Raw genomic sequence first — 14,361 nt, forward strand, 5'->3', positions numbered from 1 at the left:
ACCACTCGGACCACTGCGCTCCCTGCACAACCCAGCCGGGCTGGTTGCGGACCACGCAGGGACGGAACAAGCGAAGCCTCGGAGACTTGGAACATCAGGACTTGGAGACATCAGGACTTGGAGGCATCAGGGCTTGGAGACATCAGCAAAGACCAGGATGAAGACATGGGATGAGATGAGAGACCAGGACGAAGACACGGGATCCCATGGAGAACAGAGTGCCTAGGAGGAACTGGATTCGAGGAGTCCTAAGGAGGACTAACTCCTTGCAAAGGCAAAGCTGGAATGACGACAGGACCCTTTTATACGGCTGAAGAGGCGACTCCCACTGTGATGACAGCAGGTGGAGCCCAAGGACCACTCCCTCGCTGGCCCTTTAAAACAGGAAGAGAGACGTGGCCCCACACCTATGGAGGAAGCAGGAAGTGGGCAGGACCATGGAAAGCGGCCATGCTGCCGCTGAACGTGTAGGAGCAGGAGAAGGGCTGCAGCAGGCCCCGACGTCGGAGGCGGCTTCCTGCCGCGGAGGCAGGGCTTCAGAGCGGCCTCCAGGCCGCATGGGACCGGCGACAGTGGCGGGCCCACCGTGGACCACGGCGGCGGCTCCATGCGTCAAGGAAGGCTCCAGGGTGGCCCAGCCGCAAAGAGAAGGACGACTGCGGCTTCCTGCTGCCACAATGGGGGAAGGGGGGGGGGGGAGCAACGGCGGCTTCCAGGCCGCATAGAAACACGGCAGCAAGGACCACCAAAGAGACGGCATCAGAAGCTGGAAAAAAGGTGAGAGGCTGCTTGGGGCTAGGCCTGCGAGCAGAATCGCAACACCTGTGTCTTTAGATTGAAGCCCTCAATGGGATGAAAGAACAAGGACAGGAAGGACAGTCACATTATGCAAATTTACCTGATTCTTGGATCCGGTATATGCTATTAAAGCTCATGAAAATTCCATAGAGAAATCCTGCAAATCAGACTGTTTGTGGCCTTCATGGGCCAGAGTTCACAATCCCCGCACTAGAACGCAGGTATCTGTCCTTTTTTCAGTGCTTATTCTGGAATTAGTAAAAATTTGGTGCTGTTAGATCAGAATCAGCAAGCACTTCAGATCTGCCATTCTTTTCAGCAACATGGTCTTCTCCCAGGTCATCCTGGGGATAAAATCTTTAGGGGGCCAATTTTTATGCGGAGGATGTGCAGAGAATACCAGACCTTACTGGGTGGAAGAGAATGAGCTCCGTTCGGGCTTTCGTGGTAACTGAAGCCTTGATATGGGGACACATGTAACTCGAAAAGCTTGCATGTCAAATGAACAGTAGCCCAATATCTGGATGCACATCTGGCAAATATAGATCAAGCGCCTGATGCTGTGGGAATCTCTCCCATGGGCACACCACGGGCAGGGTCCCTTAGTTCATAAGCCCCCAATTGCTCTGGTTATCATCTAGGTAACAACGCATCTTGCTGGCATGGCGAAGCATCAGCTGTGCTGCCAAATCTGAATTAAGTTATCTTCAATTGTCGCCTTCGATATGCAGATTTATAGAGGCTGCTCAGCTGAGTAGTTGGAAATGAAGGGACTGTCAGTGTTTCCAGCTAAATGGTGGGTTTGCTTTCTGACTATGTGCATTATTTCACAGAGATAAACGTATCTCTGCAATGTGTGGTGTCTGTGGGCACTGCAGCTGGCGGTGGGGGAGGGACAGCCCTAAGTGTAAGTTCTCGCGAAACTGCTGAATCATTTGCAGAAGTGGAGCAGATGTGAGAGAGCTGCATGTGGGCGTCTGTGCAGAAAGAAACATTTCAGTGCAAGCACTTCTTCACTCAAATTCTGCAATACTGCTGGCTTACGGTGTGGGCCCACCCTACCAGGTACACCTTATGTCAGGGGGCAAACTCGATATCAGGGCATAGCCCGAATTCAGGCCCATAAACCCTGATGTGGATCCAATGGGGGGGGGGGGGGGGAGTTCCTTCAGGCCTAAGGTGCTTTAATGGTCTAGCATCAAGGAGACGCAGTTCAAATCAAAATGTTGCAAGTGGTACAGCTGTACCACAAGTAGTTACTGAGATATATTGGGGGGGGGGGGGGTGTTACTGATCCTTGCTGTTCCACCCTCCTGGAATCCTCTCACTTCCTTGCTCAGATGCTGGCCTCCCTGCTTCCCTGCCTCCCAAGGACTCTTGTTACTGCCTGATTTTCCACTGCTTTCCTGTCTCCTGCACTCCTCTCTTTTTCTGTCCTATGGGACTCCTTTGTACTCCTGCACTGGATGGGTAGCCCCTCCCTTCCCGTGTCTCCTTACTTCTTTCCACACTGCTGGTTACCCCTGGACAGGTACCTGACATTCACTCCTCGTTCTTCCTATGAAGAGTTTTGTTCAGACATGGATCAGGGTCTTCTTTCCCCCATAAAAAGACAAATCCAGAGTAAGAGGTTTACTTCCCTCCTATCCATGGAAACAACAGGAGCAGTGGGTACAGCAGTGGGTACATGTTTGTACCTGTATATACTGTAGTTTAACTGTGTTTAGTGCGGTCCTTCCTTCTGAGGATTCTTGATACTGAAACACTTTTTGTAACCCATGATAAAAGTCTGTGAGCCTTGCCTTTAAGAGGAGCCTTTGCCCTTAAGAGAAGCTCCCTCCCCCCTCCGCTTTCTCTCACTATCGGAAGAGCCTGAATGCCCCTCAAACTAACTTGAGTCTTCCTAGGTGCCTTATAGGCTCAAGGGACTCCCCTTCATGCTCCCTTGGACCTTGCCCCCTGCCCCCAGCTTTTGGAGGCATTTCCTTTAGCAGCTCTCGACAAAAGTTCAGTTCACCCCACACTTCTTTCTGAGCCAGCAGCGCTCTGTAAAACTTCCTGAAACAATCGAGTTTTTACCTTCTTTTTTACTGCCTTCTTCTGAAGACTAAATCAGCCTCATATTCCTCAAGCTCCCTACCTCCACCATAAACTAACTCCTGCAACTCAAGAGACCTTCTTCTCCCTCCTGCTACCCTGTCTCCAGTTACCAAAGATCTTTGCCTTGGGGCTTACGTTTGAGATGCAACAATTGTAAATCTACCTGTACAATAAATAATTTCAAACTTAATCTTTGTCTTCAGGACTGATTGGAAAGAAGGTTTATCTGTCTGGATGACAAACTCGGATGTCTGACTGATCCAGAATAGCTCCTTTTAGTTAAGTATCAGATGCATCACTGCAGAGAACCAGAGGTAGATACTTAAAAGATCTGGGGTGTTAGCCCATGAGCCCTTCTCTTTCCTCTCCCTGAGATTTTGATAACTAAAATATGATCATCAGCTTCCCCTCCCCCAAGATCAAACCTATAAAAACATATAATTGGACATCACACAAATAATCTCTGCTCTACATTCCCATGCAGCCATCAGCAGGGAGTTATCGTATATGACTTGTGACAAGGAAACCATCCTGTAAGTTCAATCCTGGTGGGGATCCAATGGTTCTCTCCATACCCGTCTCTTACCAAATTCCATCCATGCAGAGACAGGACGTCCCCTCTCATAAATCAGGAGTCACTGCTACAAACAGTTTGCACTACTGTCGCAAGGCGTGGGGCATGTATGTCAATGGCATCTCTACACAGAAGGATCTTATAAGCAGCAAAGAAATCCCTGGACAGTTTCAACCATCTAGAAAGACTGCCACTAAAATTATTCAAGAGAATCAATCAATACGAATTTTTGCATATGGGAGTAATGTCTGGGATCTATATAGGATAGGGCAGAATCCCAATATAAAACCACTACCTCAAATTCTATAATACTCTGCATTCACAAAAACTCCCCCAACAAAGGGTGCAGAGCAAATCAAGGACATTTCCACTTGTTGCAAGCATGGACCCTTAGGTTGAGGGGGAGTTGGCACTTCCTGCAAGGAGGAGCCCTGAAGGTCCCCACTGTCGGCAGGTGGATCTGGCAAAAGCAACTGGAGCTTCACCAATACAAGCCCTTGTTCCCCTTAAGTTGAGCCCTCAGGTGCTGGGGCTGGCTGGACTTAGGTGCGAGCCTCTGTGGAGGTGAAGATCCATTGCTTAGAAAAGGTTGCAGGCCAACACAGAAAGCGGAATCAGGACAAGCAGCGGTTGAGGTAAACAGGTTCAGGCTTTGGTTAGAGATGGGCGGAGTTCACACAGTGTTGTGGTTCAAGTAATGGTCTGGGCAGGTAGAATTCAAACTAACTAAGAGCAGGCAGTGGCCGGGGGCAGGAAGAGACCAAGCAGCATCAAGGTCCAGTCCGAGGCCAAGCCAGAAGTCCAATCCAAAGAGACAAGAGACAAAAAGGAGGAAGGAGGACGAGGGACCACAGGAGCAAGACGAGACACAGAAGACAGACTAAGGTAAGACTAACCATGAAGACAAGAATTCAGAAGACAAACAGGAACAGGACACCGGAAGAACACACAGTGGAATCAGGAAGCAAGGATCAGGAACCAGGAATGCAGAGGCAAAGCATGACCCCAAAGGAGTCGACCTATTGCCGAAGCACTGGAGGGGCATTCAGGCAGGCAGACAGGCAGGCGATAGTGGCAGTGGCAGCCTGGTGGCAGCATCAGTATCAACCTAGCTGTGCTGCAGCGAGCTGGTGTGCTTGAGCCTGGGATGGTGGCAGGGTCGTTGAAGGATGTCTTGGAAAGCCCGGGCTGGAGGTAAGAGTGGCAGTCCTCAGGATGGACCCACGGACTGCCAATTGCAACAGTACCCCCTCCTCTAAACCTCCCTCCTGAGGATTTAGATTTCCTAAGGTGTGTGGCATGGAAATCTCTTAGCAGATTCTTGTCCAAAATGTTAGAGGTGGGCTCCCATGTATTCTCTACAGGACCATATCCCTCGCAGAAGATAAGATACTTCCATTTTTTGCCCCAAAGTCTCATATCCAAGATATCTTTTACCTGATAGGTAACGTTATCTTCTGAGGAAACCTCTTGAGGATCCGGTGGTCTCCTGGAGGGCCATGAGAGGATCAACAGTTTTAGGAGTGAAATGTGGAAGGTATTGTGAATTCCTAGTGAGGTTGGTAAGCATAACTAAGAACATAAGATATGCTATACTGGGTCAGACCAAGGGTCTATCAAGCCCAGTATCCTGTTTCCAACAGTGGCCAATCCAAGTCACAAGTACCTAGCAAGTACCCCAAACATTAGATAAATCACAAACTACTATTGCTTATTAATTACCATAATAGCAGTTTATGGATTTTTCCACTAGGAACTTATCCAAACCTTTTTTAAACCCAGTTACACTAACTGCTGTAACCACATCCTCTGGCAATGAATTCTAGAGCTTAACTATGCACTGAATGAAAAAGAGTTTTCTTCAATTTGTTTTAAATGAGCCACTTTCCTACTGGAGGTTTGTGGTGTCTGGGAGCTGGGGGAATGAGGGTAGGCTGAAGAGTAGTCAGGCATAGCAGAGGTCCGGGGCTGGAGATAGGCTGGAGCGTAGTCAAACAAAGCAAAGTCGAAATCCAAAGAGTTAGTCCAACACAGACGAGGCAGGAACGAGCAAGACAGGAACCGGGAACCACAGGAATCAGGAACACGACGTAGAGAGGATTCTCTATCAGCAACGAGTACTCGGAGTATGAGGAGACCTGTTGCAAAGGCAACGCTATGGAGCGAGGCCTGAGCTTATATACACTGAAGAGTCTGACGTCAGCATCCGGGGCTGTGGCCAGGTTCCCGCCGCGGGCCCTTTAAAAGAACTAGTGATGTGCGTGCGCATGCCTAGGGAGGGGCGAGGCGCCGATGGCGGCGTCTCTCCGTGGGCCACGTGGAGAGGCCCGACGAGCAAGGACATCTTGGCTGGCAATACTGGGGACCATGGCAGAGCTGGAGGCACCAGAGGCGACCCGAGGTCGGAGCTGGTGGCCCACCGCTGCCAGCAAAGAGGAAGCAGGAGCTGGGTACCATGTGAAGAGGTGAGAGGGCCGCGCCGTGGGTCTGCCGCGGGCGGCACGCGTAACATTATTCAGGCCCCCCAGAGTAGCCTGCTGGGACTCGTCTTCAGCCACCAACAGGATGGGCTCTGCTGGCAGCTGCCGGGTTGCAGGGTCTCCTGTCTTCTTCATCCGCTGCAGGATGGGCACCGCAGTGGTGGCCTGCCAGATCACAGGTTCTTTGTGGCATGGACCGTAGCAGTCGCGTTGATGCATCATGAACTCCTGCTGTTGCGGGGCCAATCTTGCGATAAGCTATGAGATTGGCCCTATGGCACCAGGAGAAGACGTTCACTTATATGCAACTTTCCTGCTTCTGGCTTTGGAGGTAAGGAAGTGGCGGTTGAGTGCAGCATCAGCTCGGGCAGGGCTATAGTTTATTCCTGATTGACTTGAAAAAAACAACGCAAAGAAAAAAATTACATAAAGGAAATCGGTCAGGACTGGGGATTCACTGAATCCTTGAAGGTCCTGACCACATGCCCTGTTTGTAGCTATTATGGATTTGGCACTTTAATCTGACTGGGAGTCATAAAACACTCTTGCGTAATGTCAGAATTTACTCCTTTACCATAGGAATACACTTTCCTAGCCTCAAACCTAATGTGCAAAGAAGTATAACCCACTGTGCTTTGCTAGCACCAATGGTATAACAGCAGATATTATAGCTTGACTTACTTATGTGACTTCCCAGTGAGCGTGCAAAGTTATTTATAGTGTTTAATAGTATAGTGCATGACAAGGATAGGCAAACATTTGGCCAGAGGATCACGCTAGTGGATCTGCCAAGATGGTAGGATACAGAAGGTCTTGTAAGGGAAGACCCCCCTCAGAGCTTCAGTTTAGGAGTGGGGGCAGCGGGAGGGTTCTCTGGATTTTCATCCAAGGAGTTGGGGGAGGGGTCTCACAGAGTTTCAGCCAAGGAGCAGGTGAGTTCCAGAGATGCACGGGGGAGGTTTCACCACTTCATCCAGGCCACAGCCCTCAGTGACATCACAGGTGTCACTTCCAAACCTATAGTTGCCAAGGACTGGACAGAAGTCTGCTGAGAGCCAAATATGGCCCACAGGCCGCAGCTTGTCCGATACATGGTATAAATGTAAATCCCCTTTGCCTTAACTTTAGGGAATCCATTACCCTAACACATGGAAATGGTATGATCCCATCGAGCTTCTGATGAAAGGCTGCAATTGTTTCAGTTCAGTTAGGTCTGTACTAGGACCCAGAGAGTTTCTCAAGACTTCTTCTCCTGCAGCACCCAGAAAGCTACTAGGAGTAAGGATGCCTGAGGAATCAGAAGTGTGTTCAGAGAGTCTGAAACCTCCATCACCCCAGCTGGACCCTCAAATGGGAACTGTAAGTAGGAGGTACATGAGCACTGGCATACTGGAGGTGCCACTGTACATATACTTGTGAAACTTGGGAAGCAGCCCCAGACTTTTGGCAGGGTTGCCAGATAGTGGCACACTTTGGGATCTATCCATGTGGGTTGGGTACAAATTGAGTCTTTTCTGCCCTGGACAAAAGGATTTCACCTGTGCCCTTGAAGGCTCAATTCAGAACTCTTATTAAGAAACCAACACCTTATTTCTGAGGAGTTGGGAGAGAAGAGAGAATAGAAAAAGTTACAGTGCATCAACTGTAGTTTTCCTTGTGTTATAAATACCTGCAACTGTTCTACCCTAGCAATAAATGCAAAATTTTGGGAACGCCCGCATGTGTGGCGTGACTTTACACTGCAATTCATAAGAACATAAGAAATTGCCATGCTGGGTCAGACCATGGGTCCATCAAGCCCAGCATCCTGTTTCCAACAGAGGCCAAATCAGGCCACAAGAACCTGGCAATTACCTAAACACTAAGAAGATCCCATGCTACTGATGCAGTTAATAGCAGTGGCTATTCCCTAAGTCAACTTGATTAATAGGCGTTAATGGACTTCTCCAAGAACTTATCCAAATCTTTTTTGAACCCAGCTCCACTAACTGCACTAACCACATCCTCTGGCAACAAATTCCAGAGCTTAATTGTGCGTTGAGAGAAGAATAATTTTCTCCTATTAGTCTTAAATGTGCTACTTGCTAACTTCATGGAATGCCCCCTAGTCCTTCTATTATCCGAAAGTGTAAATCACATCTACTCACTCAAGACCTCTCATGATCTTAAAGACCTCTATCATATTCCCCCTCAGCCACCTCTTCTCCAAGCTGAACAGCCCTAACCTCTTCAGTCTTTCCTCATAAGGGAAATTCCATGTTTTTCGCCATCAATGATCCATTTCAACATCCACAAACATAGAAACATAGAAACATAGAAATCACGGCAGAAGAAGACCAAACGGTCCATCCAGTCTGCCCAGCAAGCTGTCACTTTTTTTTTCACCCATACTTATCTGTTACTCTTGTCCCTTGTAAGTGACTTTTTTTGTTCTATTTCCCTTCCACCCCTGCCATCGATCTATTTCCCTTCCACCCCTGCCATCGATCTATTTCCCTTCCACCCCCGCCATCGATCTATTTCCCTTCCACCCCTGCCATCGATCTATTTCTCTTCCACCCCCGCCATCAATGTAGTTAGCAGTGCTGGAGCTGCATCTAAGCTGCATCTAAGTAGCTAATTGGTTAGGGTTAGTAACCACCATCATAGCAAGCTACTCCCACGCATGTTTATCCAGCCTGTGCAACTCAGTCCTTGTTGGTTGTTGTCCGAATATAAATCATCTTTTCAACATTCCCCCTGCCGTTGAAGGGAATCAAGCCCCCTCTGCCCTTATAATGGGGACAAAGGGTGGCTATGTAAGAAAAAGACACGCAAACTAGAATGGAGAAAGTCTGAAAAAGAATAGTACCTGAGTACTGTCTGACTCACAGGCATTAGTCATTAGCAGCCAGACATTCTGAATAAAAGACCCTGTGCTTTTGTGGTGAGAAAAGAATGCTGCATGCCATAGATTCATTGTGCCAAACCAATAACTTCTCTGCTTTTGTACTCCTATAGCTTCAAGCACCTGGTGGGCAGGTGAAAGGATATCCCAGGGCTCACACTCCTCATCTAGCAACAGAAGGGGGTAGAAGATTTGCTAGTCGCATTCCCTGCGTCACATTCCCTGCATCCATGCCCATTCTTTTCCTTCCAACATTGAGAGGAGTGTGCCTGGACCCACAAGAATCTCTCTGTTCTGCTCCCCTTCCCTCTGAATTGTATCCCATGTGTGCCTAGGAAAATAAGATCAAGCTCTTCATCTCACCGATTTCCATAACTCCCCTACTTTTGTAGCTACTTTTGTAGCTGATGTTCTTCACCCTACCTTCGGTGTTTGAATTGCCACCTTGACAATACTGTTGCATACGATCTTTGTGTGGCCTGTGGTGTGTTTTCCCCATATGTCTACAATTCCTCCAGTCTAATTGCTAATGTACAATGCTGGATAGATGTTTGATACATCATAAAAAAGGAAGGGAGCGTGAGGTGTAGTGGTCAGCGCTTTGAACAATAAGTCAGAAGCATTCCCAAGTCCCGAGTTTGAGTATCCACTCTACCAGTGGCTTTTCATGAGGCCTCCCGCAGATCTCTTTATTTTCCTGTGCCTCCATTTATCCAACTGGAATTAAGTAATAATAATGACAGTTCCTTCTCTCTAGAAGAAAAACATAGTGCTAGGCCATATATCCCAAAGGTGGCTGCATGCATATTCCTAAAACAATAAATTGTGAAGTGCATTAGGATCCTGTATAAATGAGAAGTTTCATCCAAAATATAACATTAATTTTACACAGTTCCTGGAAGAAAAGAAAAGAAATTATACAACGACCTCAATCAAATGACCTGAAAGTTGCAAGGTTTGCTTTGTTTTGTTTTGTTTGGTTTTTTTCAAATTCGACTTAAATTTTAATTATGATGAGCAATCAAATGCATAGAATAGCTTGGCTTGTTTTGTTGTGTACCATTTAACGTAAAGAGGCTTGACTGTATTGTGAGATGCCCTGGACAAATGCACGAAATAAATTCATAAACAGAAGGAAAGAAAAAAATAAAGGCACGTTATTCAGAGGAACTGCACCTGAACCAGCTCTCAACAGATGGGTATCTTGCTCGGAGCTTGTTCCTCTTAACATAACATATATTAACAATATTTATATCCAGACAGGCCAGAGAAAGTTTAAGTGAAGGGACAGAGAAGGTCACGTTACCCGTATGTTCTTTCTAATCTTGTTTACGACCAGATTAATTTGGTGTGGATTTCAGTGCAAATCCTTCTGATGCCAACATACCACTACAGACAACTGAACTTTAGACTAAAATAATAACTTTGTGTTTTTCTAAGCTAAGGAATAATGTCATAAATATATTTTGGGGGTTTTTTTTCGGGCAAGCAGACGTTGTGTGCCAAACACCGAGAAAGTTTTATTTCGCTTCAGTACTGTTGGTCTGAGACTTTCGGTTTGATTTCATTATGCATGAACTCTGTGACACGTTGGCTTACACACACAACAGACTGCAATTGAACATAGATAAAACTGAAATTCTGTTTCTCACAGCTATGAAGTCCCTCTGCTATGACGTTCCAACTCTCAACTTTCAGAGTCTTTTGTACTCCTATAGCTTCAACATCTGAAAAAAGCAAGGAACATTAAGTGTTCTGATTGATTCAAACATCTCTGTCAAGGACCAGGTCAGTGCTTTGGTGACATCTTCACTTTACAAACGTCCTCTTCTGAGATACCTGAAACCTCTCCTTGGGCTCCAACATTTCTGTTCCATTCTGTAATTCCTCGTTTTAAGTTCTCTGTACTATGATCTGCTGGCCGGTATCATACGGGCCCTGCAGATAGTTCCGAGCTCAGCAGGATCTCGATCTACCGACCACACTACTCTGTACTGTGGTCTGCTGAATTTACACTGGCTCCAGGTAAATTGGCCTATTCAATATAAGATCCTAACATTGATTCACAATTTGTTAAACACCGAAGCTTTTACCTGGCATAGCTCTCTCCTGCGACTGTATAAACCGCCATGGCAGACAAAAGCCTATTGGATGTGCCAGCCGTAAAGTTAGCCCAGCTTGATCTAACCAGAAAACAAGCTTTCTCGGTAGCCAGCACCGGACTGTGGAACTCTCTTCCCGATCAGCTAAGGGCAATAACATGCTCTAAGACTTTCAAGAAGGCTTTAAAGACAATCCTTTTCTCTCTAGCTTTCTAATTTTTCTCTGAGGCAACCCAGCACCTCCCATTCATAGCCCATTATAATCTTTTCCAGCCTGCGTCCACCAGCAGTTTTGATTTTGTTTCACTTCATTTCATTATGCTTTAATGTATGTGTTGTGGTAATCTGTTCACTTGCTTTTATCTGTGTATGTTTTACCTGCAATCTGCCTCGAGCTGCAGTATATGTACAGATATAAATCTTTAATTAAAAAAATACATTGTTTTTAAACTTGTTCATGGACTTGCGCCACAGTGGCCTTTTTTCCGACCTGGATCACTATTGTCCACCCCATAAAATGCGCTCTTCTGCAAAATGTTTATTAGAGGCACCCTCTCATAAGAAGATCAGATTAAAAGAATCGAGGTAGCATATTTTCGGGGATGGCAGGGCCTGTTCTCTGGAACGAGCTTCCAGAGTCTTTATAAAAAAGGTGATTTACTGAAGACGCATCTCTTCTCTTTGGCTTTTGCGACTTAGCTTACTTTGGGAGCTTAGACGTTCATAGGTGGGATGATGGGCTGTTTGTTATGTGCTTTAGATTAGGTTGACTTTGTATTGGTAAGATCTTTTCATTGTTTAGTGTGGCTTTTTTTTATTGATTATGGTTACTATGTATGTTTACCTGTTCCCTGCTGAGATTATGAATAAGTAAATAAAATAAATATACATGTTAACAGTGTTATTTTTTGATTTACATACAGATAGATTGCACCTCCTGAAAGTTGCATAACCTGGTTGCTGGGTAAGACAGAATGGGGTAATGTGGAAATAAGCATTAACTTTTCAACCCTAGCCCCAAGCCTTGACGTATTTCCCCAGCTTTCTTGAATAATAATGCACAGCAAGGACAAGTCACTATCTAATGAGATATTTTTGTAACTTTCATCAGTTTTCATAGAGTAGCTCTAATATTCAAGTGGATGGTATGAGATGGATATGGCGGTGAAGATCTGCTATCAAGGTGTCACCCTCCCAACGAGAATATCATTCAGAGATACATGGGGGGAGGACATGTTTTGGAAGTGAATGCCCTCATGGAAAATATTAAAGGCTCAATGCAAAACCAAGGAGCCTTAGTACCCACAAACTCTGGGAGGTATTATTACCATTGTACACCTTCCAAAAATGTAATAAAAAGGGTATGATGTTGGTGTTGGTTAAACATTCATTTGAACATCTTAGATACAGCGAGTCACAAGTAATAAGCTTCTTTCCTTTAGACACAACATGGGTAAACCCTTTAGTACACCTGACCCAATATGTCCATTTCACATAGAGGTGATAGCAGTGTTAAAGGAATGGTCTCTCTATTCACTTGTGCCTGGATTCATCTCGTTTCATTGACCTCCTTGACAGATGATAGATAGATGACCTCCTTGATAGATAATTTTTTTGCTTCAAAGTAGGGTTACCAACTGGCTCCATATTATCAGAATAGGCAAATCCAGTCCTGGTGTTTTATCAGCCTGCATACAGAGAACAGCTTTGCAAGGCATTTGCCCAGATAAATCAATATTTTCCTGAGTAGACCATCCTGGCTGATGCAGGCATAGGCATTCACACTGTGCATATTTTAGTCAGACTGAGAAAAGATGGTGTTCATGGTGTTGTGTTCAGCTTGGGGCATTGTCACATGTACGTGCGTTGTTTTAACCCCACCCCCTCCCCCACCCCTCCCAGATCAACTTCCCACAGAAACAGCATTTGCAGAGGATGTGGCCACTTTATACATGCGCACCTTGTATGCAATGTTCAAAGGCAAACTACCCAGGTAGTTTCTCTTTGAATATTAGCTACAAGGTGTGCATGTACTAAAGTGCATGCAATCTGCGGCAACCACCACAGACAGCTCTGCTGCACCCCAGTGCCAAGGACGATCACATGAGCTGGGAGCCTTTCAGTGCAGGAAGTCCATATATATACGTCTATAGAAGCAAAGGAGCAAAACCAAGACTTGATCAGTCTGTAATAAAAGCAGGGAATAGGTTGTACCTCTATTCCAAAATAGAGGAAATATTTTGAAGCATTTAAAAAGAAAAGAAACAGCTTAAAAAAAAAGGTTTTGGGGCTGCAGGTGATGGCCCGGTAGCAGTGCTGTACCATGTGGACAGCCAGTTCTTGATCCTGCACTCGTTACCTGCTCAGCCTACAAGTGGCTGGGAGTGCGGCAGAGGCAGCAATCATGAGAGGGAGGGAATCCCAGTCATCGCACAACAGTGACACCTGCTGACCAGGCTCAGGGCACAGGCTTATCAAGTTTGAAAGGGATGTATATTCTGTGAGCCCTGACCAAAAGGACTTTATTACTGCACTCATGGCTGGGCCATAGGAGAAGGGGGCTTAAAATATGAGCAAAATCTCCAGTATTTAAAAAAAAAAAAAAAAAGAGAGAGAGTGAGCGAGACTAAAAAAGTTTCTGAAAGTTAAAAAACCAAAAAAAACTCCAAATGGAAAAATTAAATTGAGATGATGGCAGTTCCACAGCAGCAAACATCACTGACTGAGTTGCAATGAGTAATAACCACTATTGAAGACTGTCAGAGGAGAAATTAAATCCCTAAGGCCCATTTCCTTATGTACTATGATAACAACAGGCTCCCGATCTGTCACAGTCAGACAGCCCGCTTTAACGGCATGAGCTGTTTGGCTTGGAAAGCAGGGCTCCAGCGAACCCTGGAGAATTGGTCCAAGCCTCCAAAAATCAGAGAATAAAACACATTCATCTTCCAAAAATTGTTCTTCTGTTCCTTAAAAGTGCAAGCCTTGCCATTATGTTGACTTCTAAATTATGAGCCTACTTCTGAGTATGGATACATAGAAGTCTTCAGCTTCCCAAAGCTTCCTGCACTGAAAGGACTCCCAGCTCACGCGATTGTCCGTGGCACTCGGGTGCAGCAGAGCACCCATCCATGCCCGCACGGTGTGCTCTCAGGAGCGGGGGTACTGCCAGCGCTGTTTCCCTTTGCTGCGGGTAAGCTGGCAGTGGTTATTTATTTATTTCAAATGTTTATTACCTGCCTCCTCTGCCATTCAGTGCAGGGTACAATATTACATACATATCGTTAATCATGTTAACCAAATGAGATAAAACTTGTAAACCGTTGGGATGGCAAAACCGAACGACGGTATATAAAACTCTATAAATAAATAAATAAATAAATACACATAAAAGTAGAAACATAAATTAAAAAAAACCAA

The 14,361-nt window shown here is 45.9% G+C and overlaps 1 long non-coding RNA gene across 1 annotated transcript; it reads left to right on the plus strand.

Moving 5' to 3' along the window:
• Positions 1-1,704: 1,704 nt before the first annotated feature.
• On the plus strand, positions 1,705-11,973 carry LOC115093271. The gene is made up of 3 exons (XR_003857261.1): positions 1,705-1,863; positions 9,732-9,794; positions 10,494-11,973. It is a non-coding gene; the product is annotated as an uncharacterized LOC115093271 (long non-coding RNA).
• Positions 11,974-14,361: the final 2,388 nt, after the last annotated feature.

The sequence above is a fragment of the Rhinatrema bivittatum genome, chromosome 6, assembly GCF_901001135.1.
Source record: "Rhinatrema bivittatum chromosome 6, aRhiBiv1.1, whole genome shotgun sequence".
Taxonomy (NCBI): Eukaryota; Metazoa; Chordata; class Amphibia; order Gymnophiona; family Rhinatrematidae; genus Rhinatrema; species Rhinatrema bivittatum.